Genomic DNA, 23,778 nt, shown 5'->3' with positions numbered 1-23,778 from the left:
AGCCCCCTACCTACTACATATCTCTCTACATTGTCAACAGCCTCTTGCAATATGTTTTCGATGTTGCCGTCGCTTACCCATCACCCAGAGGGTGATGTCGTCTACGTATACGTTTTGTCTAAGGCCCTCGATCTGGTCAAGTTTTGCGGCAAGGCCAATCATCACCACAACAAATAACAGGGGAGACAGCAACGAACCCTGTGGCGTTCCCCTACTGCCCAATCCAATCTCTTCAGACCTTGCCTCTCTGATCGCAATTCTCCCAGTGCGGTTGGATAGAAAGTCTCTCGCATATGCGTTGGTACGCTGTCCTATCCCCAGTCTCTGAAGATTCTCCAATATGGAGCCATATGTGTGATGGTATCTAAGGCGTTAGTGAGATCAAGACCAAGGATAGCCTTAGTGTCTGAAGATGGGTTCCCCACATGGAGTATCTGATGCTTATACTGTAACATGATGTCCTGCGTTGATAATTGAGGTCTGAAACCAATCATAGTATGTGGGAAGGATCTGTTCTCGTCCATGTAGGTAGTCAGACGCGTAAGGATGACATGCTCTGTGAGTTTGCCTATACATGAAGTTAGTGAAGTCGGTCTAAGGTTATCTAACTATAGTTTTTTTCCCGGCTTCGGCATTATAATGACCTGAGCAGTCTTCTACTGACGTGGAATGGTCCCACTCTTCCAACACTTATTCATGTACTCAGTGAGGGCCTTAATGCATTCGTCGTCCAAGTTTTTGAGCGGCTTGTTAGTTATTTTATAGGGTCCCGGAGCAGACCTCAGAGTTAGTTGAGCGAGCTCAAATCTAACCTCGGCCTGGGTTATATCAGCATCGAGTATAAGGTTGTCCTGCCCCTTGTACCCGAAAAGTGGTTCTTTTGTTGCATCTGCGAAGTACTTTTTTTCGTAGCTCGTGGAAGAGCTCCTCCTCTGTTCCTGCATAGTTATGTATTAGTTATTGCAGCTTATGCCTCTGTGCAGTCCTTGTACTTTGCGGGTATAGCAGACTTCGGAGAATGTTCCAAGTCTTCGACATCCTCATTTCTCTATCCATTAAGTTACACGTGGCTTCCCACTGTTGTTGAGTCAGCCGATTTGCATGAAGCTCTATCTCCTTGTATAATGCAGCTACTTTCTTTCCTAAGTTACGATTGTATGTTTGCATTTTCCAGCACTTTTGGATGCTAGTCCTTGCCTCCCACAGTTTGCTGTCGATCTCCGCCATCCTCGCTTCTTCGGAAACAACTGCGTTGGCTTTCTTGACACTCTGTTGGAGCTTATCTACCGATTTTCTATATCTACTATGGTGTCATTCGCATTCTCCTGTCCAATCTTGCAGAAATAGTCCCATTCCACAAGCGCCAGTTCTCTGCCTTTCTTTTTCTGAGGGCATGCATGCATTGTTGTAACTACAACATAATGATCACTGCTAAAATTCTGCTGCGTTTTTACCCATCGCGAGTCTGCTACGTTCTTCGTAAACGTTAGGTCTGGTGTTGTGTCATTACTAAGGCTGTTGCCTATTCTTGTGGGTGCCTCAGGATTCGTTATCAGCGTAAGGCCCTCGTGTTGAGCGTCTGCCCATAAGTTGAGTACCTTTATATTCTCGACAGTGTATCCCCAAGCCTATCTCTCCGCTATGCTCAACACTTTGCGGAAAAATGGACCAAACTTGGGCTTCTGTTGGGGTGGGCTATAAATGTTAAGCACAAAAAGACTTCCCTTTCTCTTGCTGGAGGGTATTATTTCTATAAGAAAATGGTCTATGCTGTGCATTTCAGTATCATGCTCCACAGCCATGAGGTTTCTATGTACCATAGTTGTGACAGTCACCTTCTTACCCATAGGTCGGCACTTTGAGAGACTACTCACTCATACTCACTCACCACAATTTTTTCAGCCTTCACCCTCACTAACGTTCATACTCACGTCTACTCCCACTCATAGGCCCTCACTCACGCTCATACTCACGCTCAGTCCTACTCACTCACGTTCATACTCACTCCTTCTCACACTCAAAATACTCACGTTCATACTCACTCCTACTCGCACTCATGAGTACTCACTTACGTTCATACTCCCTCCTTGTCAAACTCAGAGTACTCACTCACGTTCATACTCACTCCTACTCACACTCATGAGTACTCACTCACGTTCAAACTCACTTCTACTCACACTGAAAGTACTCATTCACATTCATACTCACTCTTACTTATACTCATGAGTACTCGCTCACATTCATACTCACTTTATACTCATACTCAGAGTACTCATTCACGTTCATACTCACTCCTACTCACACTTACGAGTACTCACACATTCAAACTTACGTCAACTCACACTCTAGGACCTCACTCACGTTCATACTCACGACTACTCACACTGATGAGTACTCACACATTCAAACTTACGTCAACTCACACTCTAGGCCCTCACTCATTTCATACTCATGACTACTCACACTTGTGAGTACTCACTCACATTCATACGCCAGCTAGCACTCATAGGCCCTCACTCACGCTCATACTCACAACTACTCACACAGATGAGTACTCACTCATGTTCATACTTACGCCTACTCACAGTCAGTCACGTTCATACTCACGCCTACTCACACTCATTGTTCATGGCTCACGTTCATACTCACGACTACTCACACTCTTAGAGAAACATGGACTGCTGGGCGAGTTGGTAATTCATTTTAACTGAGGTGCGCGAAAAATTGATGTACAAAAAGAAGACACCTCGAGACAGCGCGCCGTGTCCAGGTCTTCTTTCTGTACTTCAATTTTTCGTGCACCTCAATTAAGACTCATAGTTACTCACTCACCTTCATACTCACGCCTGCTCAAGATCATAGGCCCTCACTCACCTCCGCACTCACATAAGAATTCACCTTCATACTTACGCCTACCCATACTCAAGCGCATTCACTCACGTACTTTTACATTCACATACTCATCATCATCACAGCAGGACAAAGGCCTCTCCCCTGTTCCGCCATTCAACTCGGTCCTTTGCTTGCTGTTGCCATTTCATACCCGCAAACTTACTAATCTCATCTGCCCACCAAACGTTGTCTCCCCTTTTCCCGCTTTCCTTCTCTTGGAATCTACAAAATAACCAGCAGAAAACGAAAGTAATGAACAACAACCTTGAAAGAAAACAGCGCTTCGAGATAAATGACAGTGCACTTGAAGTTGGAAAAGGTATATACGTCTACTTAGGACAGGTAGTACCTGCGGAGCCGAGCCATGAGACTGAAGTAACTAAAAGAAAAAGAGGGGTGGAGAAGATTCGGCAAACATTCTCAGCTCATGGCTGGTAGATTGTCACTATCCCCTCAAGACGAAGGTATATAACAGCTTCATCTTGCCAATACTTACCTGCGGAGTAGAAACCTGGAGGCTTACAAAGAGGGTTCAGCTTAAATTGAGGACAACGCAGAGAGCGATAAAAAGGAAAATAGTAGTTGTAACCTTAAGAGTCAAGAAGAGAGCAGAGTGGATCAGGGAACAAACCGGGGTTAAGGATATCATAGTTGAAATCAAGAAGAAGAAATGGACGTGGGCCGGGCATGTAGTGCGTAGGCAGGATAACAGCTGATCATTAACCATAACTGACCGGATTTCCAGAGAAAGCAAACGGGTTAGGGGGAGACAGTAAGTTAGGTGGGCACATGAGATTAGGAAGTTCGCGGGTACATAATGGCAGCAGCAAGCACAGGACCGAGTTGAGTGGCGGATCGTGCGAGAGGCCTTTGTCCTGCAGTGGACGTTGTCAGGCCAATGATGAATATTAACATTGAGGTAGCGTTACGTGTACTCAGGTTACTCAAGAAACAATCGAGCTGAACAATTGTCGCTTTCTTTAAGGGTCGGTAGGCTCCACAAAGAAGCAATGACTCAGCGCAATTACGACGCACCTGCACATTCATTTGTGTGCCACGATGCGTAGGAGACGCTGAGGCATCGTTTAGAATCTCAGTAATGTGTTACAAGGACTCAAAACGCGCTTTCGTAGGCTACGACGCACGTGCACGAAATAGAGACGCTCTCGACAGCTTCAGTATACTACACTGCCGCCGCTATGATTACTCGCCAGAACCCAAGACGTATTCATACGTATTGCGTATTGCATATTCATACGATATCAGCATCTCATCTCTAAAGGCGGAATCAGGTCTAGAAACCCTTGCTTCACGCCGACGGTGTGCCACCCTCTCTCTTTTTCATATGTTTTATTTCAGTTCACTGAATCATCCACCGTACATCACGCCCCCTCCGCACATATCCCATCGCACTGGTCATCCGTTACAAGTCGCATTACCACGTACCCGGACCACTGTATTTTAAGCCTCCTTTTTCGTAAGAGCAGCAAAAGACTGGAATGGCCTTCCTCACGCCACCTGTGCCATCACTAACCCATCTATGTTTGCAGAAGCCATTAAAAACACCGTTGTATAGTTCTCTTTTTTTTTTTTTTTTTTGTTATGCACCACCCCTTATGTAATACCCCTACAGGGGGTCTTTAAGGAAATAAAAGTGAAGTGAAGTGAAGTTAACATGCCATCCGGCTTGGCCGCTTCGTTCGTTCCACGGCCCCTAGCCCTTTCTGACTGCACTAGCGGGACATGCGGGCGCCAGGGCCTCGGCGCCGCAGCCGCCTCGGCCGCCCGGCCACTGGTAGGTGTTCTGTGTCACTCGGCGCGACCGTCGAGACGGCGCCTCCCCTCTGCCTCGCCTTCAGATAGAATGCATTGCATACGGTAGTTTTTCATTCGAGAAATTGTGCGTATTTTCGGAGATGTTTTCCTTCCTCTGTGGGTTCCGCTCACGCGAAGACTTCGTTGGCTCCGTGCCGGCACTGACGATTGCAGGGGGCCTTATTTATGGATCTGCGGACGCGTTTAACGTTCATTGACAGTGTGCGTACACAGGGTTATCGCAGACAGCCGAATGAAACGGTAATTAACGAGTTGAATTATTTGTGTTTTTGTACTAGCCTGCGTTATGTGAATGATAGAATAAATTATCAAGTGTGATTGGGCGCTTATTGCACATTGTGTCTGCATCGTTGAAGGCATAATAAGCCGCCTTTAGATGCGATTTCGTCTAAACTTTAATAAATTTTGCGTCAATAATCATGACGCAGCGTGCGTCTACTCGCGCAAACGTGGAAAAAATATAGACCGTGTGGAGAACACATCGACGTACTAAATAAATATAATGATTTTATTATTATAGGTGATATAGCTCCAGGTGAAGACTTAGTAGGGCATAGTAAGTATGCCGGAAATTGAATAAAATGAACATGCGTAGCAGGAAAGGTAAAGAACTTTGATTATGCAATCATGCAATAACGGCAGTGCGTGGTGCCGGGGCCGCTGCCATGCACGTTTTTACCCTCGTTTGTGGTTGATGTTTTGGGGGTTTGTCTGCATATGTGGTGACTTTCTGCTTAGTAATGAAATAGAGTGAGTGAGCGTGAATCTGTGCATGGTATGCACGGTGATTCTGTAGCGTACATGAAGTGGTGATATCCGCAGGGCTCTAAAGCGTGACGGGGGAGGGGGTGGCAGAATGGCAGAAGGAAAGGCATATATTGCTAAAGCAGATAAATTCACTTTTAACAGGGGAGCTGTTTTAAGGTTGGAGTAAGTCCGCCTAGTGTACGCCATGGTCTGCCGTCTGGTAACTCGCGCGGGGAAAGCCACAAAGGGCCGTTCGCCCTGTCAACCAGGCACTACACTTTCCTTGGTTGGGAAAACACGGCGGAGGAAGAAAAACAGTTGGTAAGGAGCCTCAACAAGCCTCGTTTATTATTAAAAACAAGCCCACATCAACGTGTCCTACAAATCTGTTACCGGTTGGCATGTTCCGAAACTACAATTTTCAGGTTTTGTGTCACCCAGTCATGAGTCATGCCTCATGACAATACATAGTTGCTTCCAATGTCTGTTTGTTGTTTTGTTTTGTCTCTTTATTGTGTCTAAGTAAAGTGAAATATTTTTAACACTATTGCTACAGTTTCGTTTCCTCGCCAAATTGTTACGTCCTGTTCTACACACTTCATTCTTCATAGCTGCTTTCAGTGAGTAGGAAAGACAACAGATCAAGTCACAAGTCTAACGCCTCCAGCGATCACCACATTATCATTTATCCATAATGACCATAAATAAATATGGAAACTTCATGCAGATTTCTGCCATGTCTTTCGCAGCATTCCACACGCACATCGCAGTCGCACTTTATAGTTGGCTATGCTGACACACGTTTATATAAGCGAGACATACCTTCACTGCCTAATTTAAAATCGCAGAAAATCTTTTCGCACTTCGCATTTTACTCTGTCGAATAGCTCGGTGAGTTTTCTGGATGTGTTTTGTTAAAATAATGTCAAAATTGAGCTCTTTCTCTCTATGTCGATCTTTTTGCAGTAACTATAGGCAGCACAGAAATTGTTATCGGACTTGCTCACAATAAATATTTCAATATTTTTAACAGTACTCGCACAAAGCTAGCGCATGAGTCAGTTGAATAGCTTGAAATAGTTGAACCACTTGCTACTTAGCGTGTGTCATTTGACGCACTCATCTATTTTACTGGCAAGTATTCTGACTCTATAAGCAGTGGTAACACGACCTTTCAGATAAGGGTTCGTACGCTCTTCAGAATTGGTTCGAAAGCAGGTCAATAATTACATGGTGTATATAGATTTCTTACGAGAATAGTTTCCGCCAATTCGAGCTTCGGTTCCGATTTCCCAGCGATTCCGCAGCCTCTGAGGCGAGAAATATGCCTTCATAAATTATTTTTGTTCGACATATATAGTTCAGTATCCACAGAAAGTGTTCTGCTGCTAAAAGGCGCGAAAACGAACACGGGCATACACTTTGCGTTAGGCCCGCGTATATAGGAGCAGCTTGTTTAACATAAGTTTTAGGTACGCTTTCAGCAACAAATGCATGCCACCGTCTCGTGGAAGAATTAGTTACGTTGCACAGATAACAACCAAGCTCGGTGAGCATGTTCTTTAATGAACGAGCAATCAAAACCAACTAAAATTCGATCATGTTTTTTTTTTTTCGAAAATAGCTATGTTATTCTCCCAATCCCGCTCAATACTTTCTCTCGGAACATTCATTTAAACGAACAAGGCCGGAACCCCGTCTTGTAATAGGCACACATTGTGCGCCAATGAAAAGAGAACTGACAAGTGACGCGCCGTCCCTTAAGCGCCGTACTATATCTGCGCCTCAAATTAGTTTTTATAAAGAAAATTTATTAAATTTATTTAGAATGTCGGGGTGTTGTGCACGCTTACGGAATTTTTTCAACGTTTGAATGAGAGGACACACGCTGCGCCTTGAATATATCACAGCCAATGTTATTAAGGCTGACAACAACCGCACTTCAAAGCGACATATTGTACCTTCAGCAGTGCAGACGAAATCTGCAATCAGCAAACAAACGCCCTTGATGAATGATTGTATCACTCATATTACGACAGCACTGTAAAAAGACGCGCAAAGCGGTTTCAACTCGTTAATAGACAGTTGTAGCTCAACAGCCATGCGTGTCCAGGCTGCTATTAGATTAACAGCCGCACGTATAGATGATTTCTAGGCGCACATTGTCCGTGTCACGAAGCCTCCATCTACAATAAATATGCTCACAATAAAGAGTTAAATCACGTTACCAGGCATGCAGGCAGACATTTTTGCGGGAGGGAGCGGAACGGGCCCGGTTTCCTACACCTTTGCTACGCCACTGCACGTTACGCTAATACGATAAGTAAATACGGCACGGCTCTGTGGTAGCGCTCCTCCTCTCCTGCTCATTCTGCTGAAAGTGCGTCCTGGAATAGGTCTGAGGGCAAAAGAACTAGATATGCGAGAAGATGACTATACGAGCGCTCTTGTATTATTTCACTAAATTACCTATCCCGATCGGCAGGTGTATCGTAAACAATGCGTAGCCTGACAGGCAACAATACGGCGTGGCATTTTGCATAGTAGTTTTTTTAAAAACCTTCGTGGTGTTTGGATACCTTCACTGGAGTTAGGAGCGCCAAAAGCACAACGAACAAGAGAGGAGGGGTGTACTGACTTTAATCTACCGAGTCCCATACCGTACTTGCGTTCCGTACCTTCCTAACTTTCTAGTTTCCACACCTATTTCTCGAACGCAGTACTACTTAACAAACAGCGCACTCCAGAGACAGAGAGGAGGTGCCGTCACCGCCGTGCCGAGACAGGCGCCGACGCAGTCGTGTGCAGTGGCGCCAGGACACACAGTCACAGTGTACCATGACGAACGACGAACCAAAAGCATGCCACCATCCGCGTGATCTTTGTCGTATTCCACACGCCAGTGTTGCGGAATGGGTGCTTCCATTCCACTCTGATTCTGTTTCGGAGAATTACAACTTGCTGCAATTCCATTCCTTTAAATTTCTTGGAACTAAAAAACTTTGCCCATTCCCACTCCGGGAATGGCCAGGCTGTTCAGTTCCATTCCTGTAATTCCTTAACGTCGGAAAAGCATATTGACAGTTTTATTGAGTTAAGAATGAACGCCCCATAAAGCCGACATCAACCGATAAAACAAACACTGCAAAAAAATTTAAGCATTGCTATTTTTTGGGGGTGTCGGTAAACGGAACTCGAAAACACATTGAGAGCTAACGTATTGAGCGCATTGCTTTGTCGTCTGCGTTACGTTGTTTGTTAGCGCTCTATATATTTTCGAGCGTTTATTTCGTGTGAACAAATATATACGCTTTTGAAGAGGAAGGATATCGCGAATCCGCACCCGGGTCTATAGTTCGAGTTTGCATAAGCACGCAAAACACATTACCAAGGTCCAGGGCTAGTAGCTTGATGACAAATCTCGTGCAATAGCTCACTCTGCTGATTCCCGTAGGGGCAGTTCTACCGCTACCCATAGTATTTGCATGATCAGCATGTTTGAACGAATGGTGATGCATTAATATTGTTTAGGCTTGAATATGTCAATGCAAAAGTGAAAACATAGCGTATTTTTCTGCCGACCAAATTAGTGCGTGAGAAGACTAAGCAACTTTGCCAGATGTGTGGAGTGGTCGTGAATATGGAGAAAACTAAGATATGCTTAAACCGGAGCAAGACCCCCAAGATCTGCTTATTAGTTGGAACAGGGCACCGTTCGGGCATCTTGTGCCTTTGCATCGATTAGTCACGCAGTAGTCATCGCAGTAGTCACACTTGTCAAGCGCATCTCGCAAGCATGAATAAGGTGAGAACTTGTGTTCGCCTGTGCGCAGGTATGGAATCTCTTCATTTGTCGCAAACGTCTGTCAGGTACTAAACTGCTCATGAGATAAAATTCAGGCTGTACTGAGAGTACTCGCCACTTTTGTGTGGGTGTATCCTTAGACCAACGCACACGGATAACTTGTTTCTCCCTTCAATGTCTGTCGCACTTGTTTATACACTAACTTCCCCTCGGTTTCTCTTTTACAAATACGCAGACCGTTCATATATACTTTTACATCATCCCTACCCTTGGCTCTGGCTAACTGAAAGCGCAGCTAGAGAATGCGTAGTGATCTTCGACTTTAGTAATAATTATTCACGTTTAATGTCCCGAAACCACCTATGGGTGACAGCGTAGTGGAGGACTCTGGAAATTTCGACCGCCTGAGGTTCTTTAACGTGCATTTGAATCTAAGCACACAGCCCTCAAGCATTTTGGCAGTGTCTGCTACGACCCGGTGAAAATAGCGCAAACGCTATTTTCACCCAACTTGACTTGGATCCGTACAAAGCTATGGCTTTTGGAGAATGGTGATCAGGCAACCTAAGGTTCTCTGCAGCGTTAAATCTGGTTCTCTGGGCATATTTTCTTGCGTGTGGCGTGCTGTGGCTTTCGGGTAACAGGGGGTCAGGCAACGTCAGGTTCTCTCGGCGTGTGTGCATTCGTGCGTGAATGGGATGAGCTGTACAATGTCGCGAGCTTACACATTTGTGTTGTGCTGGACGTATGCTGATTGCGGTGTCTTTGTGGTGGACACGAGCACTGCGATTGTGCTTATCGTTGCCCATATGATTGTCGAACGCGGATGGTGTTTGCAGCGCTTGAACTTGCACTATAGTCCCTTGCACTAGAGACCTTACTTGCATTGTCACTGCGTGCTTCAGCGTTATTTTTGTGATTGCTAATATTTGATATTTGTGTGTGTGTGTGTGAGGTGGCAGCGTTCGATTGATTGATTGATTTGTGAGGTTTAACGTCCCAAAACCACCATATGATTATGAGAGACGCCGAAGTGGAGGGCTCCGGAAATTTCGACCACTTGGTGTTCTTTAACGTGCGCCCAAATCTGAGCACACGGGCCTACAACATTTCCGCCTCCATCGGAAATGCAGGTGGCAGCGTTCGTTATACAAATTTTGCTGAGCGTGAAAGTATGTTTTTTACTGTTCATGATCGGCAACTTGCTTTGACTGTTTTGCCGCTTGCTCATCAAATGTATACAGACGTATTCTGTATATTTTACTCCCTGTAACATACTTTTATGACATGATAACAAACTGATTGATTGATTGATTGATCAATTAATGAGTGGCATTACTGCTGTTTTATCGGTAAGCGAGGCCGATTTTCTCTGTCGATTAAGCCATGCAAGTGTTACACTATGTAATTTGCAAGATCGCGCACAAATGCAGAAGTGAGTCGTTCATGGTTGAGAAACACGAATCAAATTGAAAGAGCCTGTATGGCACTACTCAAGCCCCATAGAGCTGCACGATTGATAGTTGTACATAAACAAGTGTTCCACGCCTGGGCATGCAGTATGTGTGGTTTGCACCCCGTAGGTTTTCCTGCCCACGCGTGCCTCATTTTCCGGCGTGAAATCGCACCCTTGTATGCAAATAACAAACTAGTATTAATCCCTTTTGAAGATTAAAAAACAGATAGCCACCTGTTTTCCTTTTTCTTTAATTGAAAAGTTAGCGAACTTTTAGGGGGGAATAAAAACATCATCTTTGTAGGTGAACTGTAAAAAAAATGCACTGATAAAGTGGTGACTTCTTTTAATGTTTAAAAATGTTATACAATAACATAATTTACCATACGAGACTTACGTGTATCATTGAAGGAAGATGGCTGTGGTGTATTTAGCAAAACGGATTAATGTTGTACGCACGAATGTATGTTCAATAGTCACATATGTTTTATATAACCAGTTGTTTACAATTGCACAATGATGCCAGCAGCAACATGAGTGCTAGCAACATCAGACGTGGTAAGCTGATATCCCCGAAAACTGCTACATAAATCTACCAAAGTGTATGGCGCTTCACTACAATTGATGTGAACTGGTCGTGACAGCTACATTATAGGAGTGCATCTGTAACTTTTATAAAATTTTATAGTCAGCATGCAATCGATATTGTGCCTGAGTGGTGTCTATTTCCACAGCAGTGTCAAGACCTGGTGTGGCTCTGTGGTAAAATACTTGATTGCCACGCAGAATGTTTGGTTTTCATTCCTGCTGGGGCCCTGATATATATTCATTACATTTATGAGGTCAACACTGACTTTTTCCTGGATGTTCTCGTGTTAAAATTACCAATATTATTTCTTGCCATTCTTGAGTAGACAAATTGCCAATCACTTGGGGCAGATAACTGCATACCTGCCAGATGTGTGCCACTCATCTAGAAGAAAGGGTTTGACAACATACGCAATGGGATTGTGGCATTATTCATGACCTGACGGGCAATCGTATTCGTCAAATGTTCTTACCCTCCCAAACTAATTTGGTTTACCCAAAGCTAAGAGTGTGATCACGAGAGCGACCAGACGTAGGCGGCTAGATAGATATGCCATTGAAGTCAATTTCTCCTTTTTAGGCAATTGAACGCTGCCCGGTGGAAAATTTTTATGAGCGTGATGTAACTAAACACTCAATTTCTCATTTTCTTCAATGAAGTTTATTTTTTCAGCATTGTATCAGCAGGCCAAGTTGTATGTGCAGACTCTTATCTTAGAACAACTAAAGCATGTTGTAAAAATAGTCCACTTGTCTGTATCCACTGTTGCTCACGATCCCATCTCCCCCTCCCCTCCCCACCTACACATTTTAGATACCAGACATACAACTGGCAGCTGACTGTTTTTTTCAGCAGCAGCTTGCTACAACAACAGCGCTAAGAAAAAAAGACATACACTCCAGTGATTCCAGTTTTACAAATTAATGTGGCATAATACAGAAGAATGCCCACCAAGTCTTAGTGCTGCTTGCTCAGTTCATTTCTACTTCTCACGGTGCCTTTCTGGAGAATACTGAATATATGAAATTAATGTATAATAACGATTCACTTCTGAAAGCTGTGTTGTCACATGCATTGACCAACAAGTGAAGGATGTGCTTTAATTTCATTATGCTTTACATACCTCAGATAGCAGCAGAAGATGCACTGTCATTCACTGAAAGGCTGATGCATCTTTTCTCAAATAGATTTATTGTTGTCCTCTCCTTGAAGGGTTCCCAGTGCACCTGAATAGCACTGGGCTTGGTGAACCACAATCATGTCTAGCTGTTTCCAATCCTGCCCTTCTTTTGCAGCTTGAAAAACTAAGAGCAAGACCATAAATTGTGCTTCACTCATTACCTTATTGCTTTGCCACTTCACTCTTTTAGTTTATTAAATACAAAGCATTTCTTAGGAAAATTCAGCGACTTTGACCATATCTATCTATTTAGCCACCTAGGACTCTTACCTCTCCTGGGCGTTTTGATAATGGTATCAATACCGAAATTGGTATCGCGTAACATGACTGTATGATGAGCATAAGCGAGTAGTCGTAACGTGAAAAGCATTACATGTATGTCATGAATGTCTTGATTTACATTCCATGGTCTTGCTGCTCTTGTGCTGGTTTCGTTCACATGACATATTGCAAAACTGGTATGGTATGACATGACTGCACGGCAAATATAAGCGACTGACCCTAACAACGAAATCATGACATGTATGCCATGTAAACCATGACTACATGATATGCTCATAGTGCTCTTTGGTTGTTTTGCTAGCTTCATATACACCAAATTTGGTGTTACAAGACATCAATAGATGATGAAGGTATACGACTGGTGCAAATATGATAAACATGACATCATACCGTGCTCATGATGCAATTCTGGCCGTTTCGCTCGCTTCACATATAACAAATTTGGTAATTATTTGAAGTGAATGGACAATGAACGTAAATGACATGTGAAAACATGGTAATCATGATATGCATGTCATGTAAAACATCTCTTTATGCTACACTCATAGCGCGCTCGCGGCCGTTTCGCTAGCTCCACATATACCACATTTAGTATCACACGACGCGAATAGACGATGAAGGTAAATGACATGTCCAAGCATAATAATCGCGACACGCAAGTCGTGTTCGATATAATTTACATTCACTTTGTAACGTTTTTCTGAATTTAAGCAACATATCAACCTTTCTCATTCGTGCTTTGCATATCATCTATTCCCACTGTACGTGGGATCTGCCAATTTGTTTACATTAACAGACTCATTAGCCTATTTCTCATTTTCTGCATTCACACTTTAACGTCTTAAACCCTCGGCGCATTATCTCGAATTACACATATGTGCCTGGAAGCGGCATACAATGTGGGTTCTAATAGGCCTGGCCTACCTTCGATGCGTCTTAATCCACTATTTCTTTACTATGCTTCCAAATTATAGATGTACCTTCACTTTTTGCCTTCTTGCTAAATGAGCTCATATAAAAAATTACTTTTGTATTTCATTCACAGTATGTACTAAAAATGTTTGTATCCTCCATTTCATACTTGTAAGCTTCATAATAGGATGTGACAGTATCGTGTGCCCTACAATAAAGTGAAATTCATACCCTGGTTTCCTCTATGGCTACATTGATGCCAGGGATGCATGCATAGTCCCTGTGCAGCCCTAGGCATGTAGTACGAAACTCACTCATAAAAACTCTTCTCCAAGGCAGAGGTATGTGTAGGAGGGAGTAGAGATTAAGTGACAAATCACTAGTGGGGTTTTTAAGGGGGGGCAACCTCGTTGAGCCTTTATTCTCATCCAGCCTCTGCCACTTTTGAACTACAATTAAGTTCTTACTAACTCGAGAAAGCAGAGTTATGTGTTTGTGTCAGCATGGAAGCATATTAAAGCAGCAGAGACCAAGGTAATAAGCAATATTGCACCTCCACCATTCTCAATATAATTACTTCTTTTTGTGACTGATTTTTTCAGTCATTATTTAGCATGTGGCTATGTCAGGCAATCTTATCATGAAAAACAGTTCCGAAAAATGTTGTGCAAAGTTAGGGCTGTGTTTTCTGCGGCACATTTAGGTAGTGTGTAGACTGCATTAGCATTGGACAGCATTAAGTTGTGCATTAATTGATGGGGAAGAAATTTTATAGTTCCATAAAGAAAGGTGGGTGAAAATGACAGACACAACATATGTTTTGTTTTTTTGCCTTCCATTTCATCTACTGTGCTCTTTCATACCTTCCTGAAAAATTCATGTTCAGTAGTACACCTGCAGTGTGGGTTTCTATGCACAGTTTCAACAAGTGCTTCACAAAATCAGGAGGAGTCATTCATTTAACAGTACAAAAGTAGAGGCATCCCGTCTAACATGTACGGGTTACATCAGTGAAAGAAAAAATGAAAATACTACACTTGCGAGAAAGTTGAAAGAATGTCAGAAATACTAAAGTTGGAGAAAAAGGACAAAGGTTTCCAGTGCTATATATATTGGTGAGAAACTTTAAACACACCTTTCTGAGAGAAATGGATTCTCGGGAACTGCAATGCTATAGGCACTTTTTAATTTGTGCTGCGGATGATCTGAAAGTATGGTACGTCACGTATCCTGGTTTACATATTGTGCATGCAGATCTGCACTTCACAGCAAAAGTTGTTGCAAAATGAATTCAGCCAACAAAGTTTTCTGTAAATATTTGTCGCAGCTACAGAAACTCGGCTCGCCGCGGGTTTTCTCTTTGAACCTTGTGTAGATTCCCTCTGCAAGAGAAACAAAATGTGCAAAGTAAATATTGGTGTTTACGTTAACGCATAAACAAAGTCTGGACAACTATAGCTTCAAGGTGTACATACGGTAATTCACTGCATAATATATTATGAATTGCTGTAAAGCCCACGTGAAAGCCACGACTGTAGTTTATAACAACCGAGTTCATTGTATAATTTTTATTATTGCTTTTGCTGCAAGAGCTGGGCACGCACATTTTTAGGCCTTCAACCTTCATGGCCGTACCAGAATCTTTGAAAAACTTCTACTAAATTGTTTTAGATTATTTGCACCCGCGGCACGAGTAGTCTAAACACAAGCCTCCGCGATAACGACGCGTATTCTAAGTCTTAATCAGTCAACTCAGTGCATGGAGTGGGGACTGTCACCACTTATTAAACATCGTGACTGGACGCGTTGGCGGGCTAGTTTTTATCATACTTATATGCGCAATAGCTCGAGGTAACCACGTCACATCACCACGAATTTGGTCTCTCAAGTCATCGCTGACTCTGATCTACAGGCTGGAGTCAAAATTACACTGATTTGACCCGAGGTGAAAACGGTTGAAACGAAAGTATGTGCGTTACTTAGCCCTAAATTGCCCTGTTTCAATTCAGACGGAGTTTTGTACAACTATACCCGTATAAAAGCCCATGAAAATATCACAAGTGATAATTCTTATTGGCATGCTTGTCAAAAGCCACATCACAGAGGTCCGACAAGAATATATTGTCATATGTAGTTATTTTTTGACAAGCACACCTTTGTTCAAAGCGCATGCATGCAGTTTGTTTAAAATTTCGCATCAGCTGCAGTCGCAATCTAACCCACAATTCTTTAGCTTCTCTTCCACAGCATGCTTATTTACTAGATCGAAAATAAAATATATTCGCCTAAGTTGTTTTAAACTGAGTGCTAGCATGCACTCATTCATATATTTGCATTTACAGCTTTCATCAGTACGTAACTTGATTAAGCAATTACATGCAGCGTTCGCGCGAAAATCATTTTCTCTGGCATTTCTTGAGGAATTCACGTGCCGCAAAGTTTCACAATGCATTTTAATGCACGTGTGCTGGTACAAATTCACATTAATATTCGTCATTGTGCATAATTTTTGTTCACTAGTGCAGTGGTGTATCTCCTTATTATTTTAATTATTGGGTATATATGAACTATATTAATTTAACATATATGTGTATCAGTTTGATTTATCAGTGTATTCTTTTATTTCCACATAGACTTATCAAGTTTTTTGTTGTTTTTTGCATATATGCACGTGCTTTTGTTTTCCTGCACATAAATGTCACCCGTTATGCTTTAATTAGTTTTTAATAGCACTATCTACTCACTGTCTAGCCAACCAATAAGCTCTGCTCGCTTATAGGTGTACGTATAAATTAATAAAATGGCAGTCATTATTCAAGTACTGGATTTAGTATAAATTGGTACGTGCACGCAAGGCATGCAAAGTATCTCTGAATTCAAATTCAAAATAAACTCCCCTTATCGAGGTAGAAAACAGGGCTAGAGCTACAGATACTGTCGCAATCATAGAATACGACCGTGGTCTTTAAACACATACATATCTACACATGGGGAAGGGCCGATCGTATGTGCCCCTAAAAACAACTTAGCATTTGTTTGGCTTCACTGCAGGACAAAAGTGTCACACGGTGAAGCTTATTTGCTTAGCGGTAGAGCATGTTTGCTGTGAGCATATCGAGAGCGGCACTCCCTGATTTATACAACTTGTAAGAGCTTCTTGTCCAAGTTCCCACTAAGTTTGAACAGCGCGATCGAGTGCGGACAGACGAGAACACGTAGATACACCCTCACCGAATAAACATCCTTGGTGCACAATCATTGATGGAAGGTGTGCTTGTTAAAAATCTAGCTATATATGTAACGGAAGCTATTGGGCATCTTCGGTTGCTCATGGAAAGCAGACTAATACGAATTAGCACTACTTGCATATCAAATTAGTATTTCTATGCGCTTTTACAGGCGTAAATGCGCACACAAATGCACAGATTGTAACATGACAATTCAGGGCTAAGCAACGCACATGTTTTCGTTTCCACCACTTTTAACTCTGGTCACAACGGCGCAAGTTTTACTCGAACGAATAGATCATAGTCAACATTATCTCTAGAGACCAGATTCGTGACAACATGACGTGGTTATCTCAAGCTATCACGCATACAAGTATAATAAACAAAGTAGCTAGCCTTCCAACGCACTTCAGCTCACGCGCTTTGCGTACAGTACGTTGTTCGATGTACTTCATCATTCGTCAGGCATTCAGAACCGCTTCTCGTCTGACAATCTAAGTCATGCAGTAATATTGTCATGTGTGTTTATGACGGCATGACGTTCGCCCATCAGCTATTTATAGAAGAAACTCTTAAATCGAGTTGACTTGTGCCCGGAAAACTAAGTTCACTCGATCACATGTACACTCGCAGTAGTTCACGGCCACCAATAATCTAACCGTCGGTGGAACGAGCATTATCGCAGAGGCTCGCATTGGGAGCACAGTAATGAAAACTGTCTTAGTAACTTCTAGTACGTGTCATACGTGCAAATAGTCTAAAACAATCTAGAAGTTTCTCAAACATTCTGGCGCGGCCTGTGCCGATCATTTTTTCATGGGACCAACATGACCATACAAAAAAAGAAATGAGCCAGCGTGAAATGTCACCGCTATGCGTTATACAACCAAATCTCTTTCAATGACTCACTCACAACTTTTCTACACCCGCCAAAAAAATCAACCATAAAAATTAAGTCGTACATTAATCTAGGCAGTTATAACTATACAGTTGTGACAGTCACGTTGGTTTCACAACATCATGCTGTTAATTATCGCCTGTACATATTCCTTGCACGAGTTGGTTCATTTGCAGTACAAGTATCTCTTGCAACAATTATACATGTCCGGGTGCAAAGTGCATCTTGGAAACCAAGATGAACTAAGCAGTTTATGTAGCTGTAATTAATACAAGAACTTGGTTCCCTGATTCATAAACTGCAATGACTTTTTTGTTGTGCAGTAACGATGCACATGTATGTGCACAGTACACCCTTTAAAAGATATGTCACCATATCATCTGCAGTACTAACTAAACAGTACTAACCTTGCAGTTCTTTGCGAATCTGATTCTTTTAGAAAGCTATATTTAAAGTTTTTGCCAATTAAATACCTAGCATTTGAAAGACATTTCCTTTCAGTCCAGCTTGGTAATTGCTGGCATATGCTTCTATAACTTTTTGGCAAAAGTGGCATACTTAATACATACCAGGTGTAATTGGCTCTGAAACGAATGACTTACACAGTTTTTGTGAAGCATTCGTTTGGAATGTGCTTAGTGGCTCATGCACAGTGTATGCAGGTGTAGTATTGAATACTTTTTTAGAAGGGAATAACAGCGCTGTCGATGAAATAAAGAGAAGGGAATGGACACACATGCTGTGTCTGTAATGTTCACCCCACCTTTTCTTTATGTATAGTGCTGAACAATGTCATCTTCATAAATTTATGGCTAAATCAAGTCTATGCAAATGTAGCCTAATTATTGAGACACTTGATTAATGTGACCCAGCTAACATTGCCCTACCTTGACGCAGCATATTCTGGCTCTATCATTAGACATAAGATTTCTTGGTATAGACACATAATAAAGAATGATTGGTATATAAATCATGACAAAAAATCATGACATTGAGGATAGTATGGGTGCAACATCGCTTGTAACCTTGGTCTCAGATTTTATCTCTTTCCCTGTTCAAACAACCACATATACTCTATTAATTATTCATTCAAAATAGCCCACTTGGTAATTAGTTACCAAATCTCTACTCGTTTCTGGGATGTACTTATACTGTATAGAAGAAAATGTTTTTCTTTGCTGTTTTTCATACATGGCCACAGCAGTAGAGGGACAATGCATACATCCCTGGCATCAACAAAGCCACAGAGGAAATCACGGTATGAATATCGCTTTATTTTAAATGCACTAGATTGTGATATCCTACTACATATGAGTTTTAGGTCTTTGGAATACTTTGTCCTTTCTTCTTCAGCTTTAGAATTGCTGGCATGCTTTTAACTTCCTGCAATAGTGGTGCAGGAAACTCATTTTCTGTTTTTTTGTTATAGAATCTATGCATACCAAAGTTAAGTTTCTGTTTCTATACTGAACTCTTAAATGAATAACTCCCTCATTTATCGTGTGAAGCGCTTTTTCACAATGTGCTTAGTAGCACGCACTGAAGGTGTACTACTGAATACATCTATTTTAGGGGAGAATCGTGCAGCACTGTAGATAAATTAGAGAGAAGGCAACAGATACAACATGGGTTCGCCATTTTCACCTTATCTTTTAATTATGGTGCTGTTGGATTTCTTTCTCATAAAAAACTGCATGGCATAACTCAGTCTTGGCAAATGCAGCACAGTCCCATCTTTAAGAAGGCTACTGTACAAAATTTTTGTAGAGCAGGCAGGGCTGCGAAAAAAAAAAAAGAGCTTGATTAAAGCTGCAGATGCAGGATGCTTTTGCCCCATTGTGTATCAGAAGATGCTCAGCATAGACACATAACAAAATTACTGGAGAAACTAGTCACTCCAATAGAAAATAATTATACTCAGGAGGGCATTAATGCAGTATTGTGTGTTACCTTGGAAACGGTTTTTATTTGTTTCTTTGTTGATGCAAGCACATAATTCTGTATAACATGAAAAAATCTCCGCTAGCAATTTGTCACCCAAGTTGTAATCCCCACAGGGCTTGCTTCATCGTACATTTACCGTGCAGCAGAAAGTTTCTTTTTATTTGCTGCATTGCATAAAACATGGCTAGAACTGTACAAGACTGTGCTTGCATGTGTGGTATCAACAAACCCACACAAGAAACAGAATTATGAATATCAGTTTATTTTAAGGCACACAAGAATGTCACACTCTATTTTGATGCTGACAGGTAAGATTGAGAAAACTAAATTTTTGCATACATACTGTGAACAAACTACAAATTCTTCGTTGTTACAAACTCGTTCAGCAAGAAGGCAAAAGCCAGTGATTTGTGTAACATACTAGTCATATCAAATAAGACACACTGATTACAAGCTCGTTACAAGCCACTTTATGGATTTTTTCCGGGAACACATGCTTTCTTAGCCCCTTTGATAGCAAGCATGCAGTTCTAAACAAGGCACCCAACATGGGAGGCTTTAAATGTATGAGTGTTTTTGGGTGCATTGAAGACCACAGAGGACAATAAATCTATCTGCGATAAAATACAGTGTACACCATGGTATAAATGACAATGCATCTTCTCTTGCTCCCTGAAACAAGGTGAAGCATGATAAAAATAAGGCACATCTTTTCTTTAAAGTTGTATACATGTGGTAATCAAGCTTTCAGAATTGAGATGTTGTAAGGCACTGATTTCATATATAAGCAAATATTATGTACCGGCGCAAAGCGGCACCAGCTATGTGCCAGCGTGAAGGAATACGACGTTCGCGTGGTTCGTGCTTGCTGGATTTCTGCCTGAACCAGCTTGTTGTGGCCAAAGCTTCGTCAATAATACCAACAACATAAAGTGTTCTGTCTTCGGCCACGTCACGACCCTGTGACATCTGAGAATTGTGTAGTGTTTTGGGGGGATAACAAATCTTGAGAAACAGAACGTGGCAATAATGTATAACTTTAATGATACCAGAATGAACTCCACATGTACCTCAACTAATATTGGCCACAATATACCAACTACATTTTTTAAAACAAAGTAGAATAAACGTGGTTCCATTCATTCATTTCCAAAAACATTGATTTTCATAACCTATAATATGAAAAACACGGACAAAATGAACACAAGATATGGAAGGATTTATACCATCTGTGTTTGGAATGAGATGATTCTGCATTTCTTCACCTTTTCTCCGGGTGCACCGATCGGCTGTGGCCCTGCGGGATATTTTATGCTTCAATCCTGAAGAAGAGTGACATGTATCAATGAAAAATAAGGATTGCTGTCCACATGTGCAAAAGCGAACTGTTCTTTCTTTTTTTCGTCTTATAGCAGCACACGCTGTCGTACATCTTGCTAGAACCTGAGACGCGGTCATAAGCGATGGTGAGAGATTGGCCGGATACGAATAGAGAGCACACATTCAAGCACGCGGCTCTTTGACAGTTGTAAACCTTTAACAATAGTCTCACCGCATGTGCCTTATATACAATGCTTCATGCGACGACGTAAACGCAGCATCACCAGTTTTTCAGATGTCATATTTAAAAACAATAACTGTGTCCCCACTACAATAAATCGCTGATTAGTATGGACATGAGAGGACACGCTCACCTGTCGTTCTTTTAGAAGCCGGCACCATCTTCTGAGACTTATTGTCAAAGTATTTGAGCAACAAAGCACAATGCACGAACAGCTCAAGTCATAAAACTTCGTGGCGCGCAAGCACTCAGTGAGCGAGCACCATGGAACAGCCGAATGAAAACGGCTAGCACACGAAACTTTCCAACCATCAAATGAACGCTTCAACGCCGCGGGATCCGGCGGGGGCTCGTAAGCGTGAGTGCTCCAAACTCCTTCCCGCACATAATTTTTCTCCAACAGATTTCGAAGCCGACAGTGCCAGCATGGTGGCGGAAAGCCAGCGCGCACGCAAGCCGCGCGGGCGGGCTGCAAACGCGTTTTCCGCCGGAAAGGGAGGTGGGAGAAAAGAGAGGGCAAACAGGCAGGTTTTAATTGAGTAGATGGCGCCGCAGTTTCCTCGGCAATAGCGTGCCTCGATGTGATGCGCACGCGGAGGCGAAAAAATGCATCGAGGATTCTAGGCGTACTCGGCAAGTCACGCATGTTTTTTTTCACCACCCTGATTACGCTTTAACGTCTTACGCTTCGAAAGGTCTAGGGGGGGGAGGGGGGGCAAACGCAACCTCATTTCATTTATTTTCCCTCAATCGCACATAGCTTTACAGAGGGGAGTGGGGTACAAAAAATAATAAACTATAAACAAAAGCAAACATAGTAATATCAAAATAATAAAGATTACAAGACATGTAAATTTGATGTTAGGTAATACACTGAATGTATGTGTAAGTACCATCAGAAACATGGGGGAAACAGAGTACAATAATATAAATGTACAATATACACTTCACGCGTCATCACATAAGCATTGTCAACAGCGTTCAGAGGATACATAGGCCCTATTCAAGTCACATTAATTACCTTACCAATAATTAATTATAAAATTGCATTATTTAACTTCGGAGGCCTCATGTTCATACTCACGCCCACTTGCACTAACTGCTTCTTACGTTCATACGTCTACTCACACTCGTGACTGATGAGTATTTACTCACTTTCATACTCGTGTGTCATGTCTACTTATCATACCTACTCATGCCCATGAGCACACAGTTACGTCTACTCTCACAACTCAGCCTTATAAGTGCTGATTTGCGTTTATATACTCAAGCCTATACTCACCCTCATCTGTGTTCACCAGCATAGGTCGGCACTTCGAGGGCTACTCACTCACTCACCACAATATTTTCAGCCTTTGCACTCACTCACAATCATACTCTCGTCCTCTCACACTCACCAGTACTCACATTCACAGCCATGTCCACTCACCTATGAGTACTCACTCACGTTCACACTCACGTCCACTCACACTCATCATTACTCACGTTCACACTTACGATTAGTCACACTCATGGTAACTCACGTTAACACTCCCGGTTACTCATACTTATAGTAACTCACGTTCACACTCATGAATACTAACTCACGTTCATAGTCACGACTACTGACATTCATGAGTACTCACCCACGACCACTCACACTCATAGTAATGATTGATATGTGGGGTTTAACGTCCCAAAACCACCATATGATTATGAGAGACGCCGTTGTGGAGGGCTCCGGAAATTTCGACCACCTGGGATTCTTTAACGTGCACCCAAATCTGAGCACATGGGCCTACAACATCACACTCATAGTAACTCACTCATATTCCTACTCGATGCTACTCACACTCACAGCAACTCACTCACCTTCGCAGTCAAGTCTACTCACACTCATGAGTACTCACCCACATTCGTACTTACTTCTACTCACATTCATGAGCTCTCACTGACTCCTAATCACACTCATGAATACTCACTCACGTTCATACTAACGAATACTCACACTCATCAGTACTCACTCATGTTCAAACTCACTTCTACTCACACTCACGAGTACTCACTCACGTTCATACTCTCTCCTCACACTCAGAGTACTCACTCACGTTCATACTCACTCCTACTCACACTCACAAGCTCTCACTCATTCCTACTCACACTGATGAATACTCACTCACGGATACTCACACTGATGAATACTCACGTTCAAATTCACATCTACTCACACTCATGAGTAGTCACTTACGTTCATACTCACTCCTATTCACACTCAGAATACTCATTCACATTCCTACTCACACTCATGAGCACCCACTCACGTTCATACTCACTTCTACTCACACTGAAAGTACTCATTCACGTCCATAGTCACTCTTACTCATACTCATGAGTACTCACTCACGTTCTACTCACTCCTACTCATACTCATCAGTACTCACCCATACACACACTCACCACTTTCAAATGA

Source organism: Rhipicephalus microplus, chromosome 5 (genome assembly GCF_043290135.1).
Source record: "Rhipicephalus microplus isolate Deutch F79 chromosome 5, USDA_Rmic, whole genome shotgun sequence".
Lineage (NCBI taxonomy): Eukaryota > Metazoa > Arthropoda > Arachnida > Ixodida > Ixodidae > Rhipicephalus > Rhipicephalus microplus.
Note: the sequence above shows the minus strand (reverse complement) of the source record.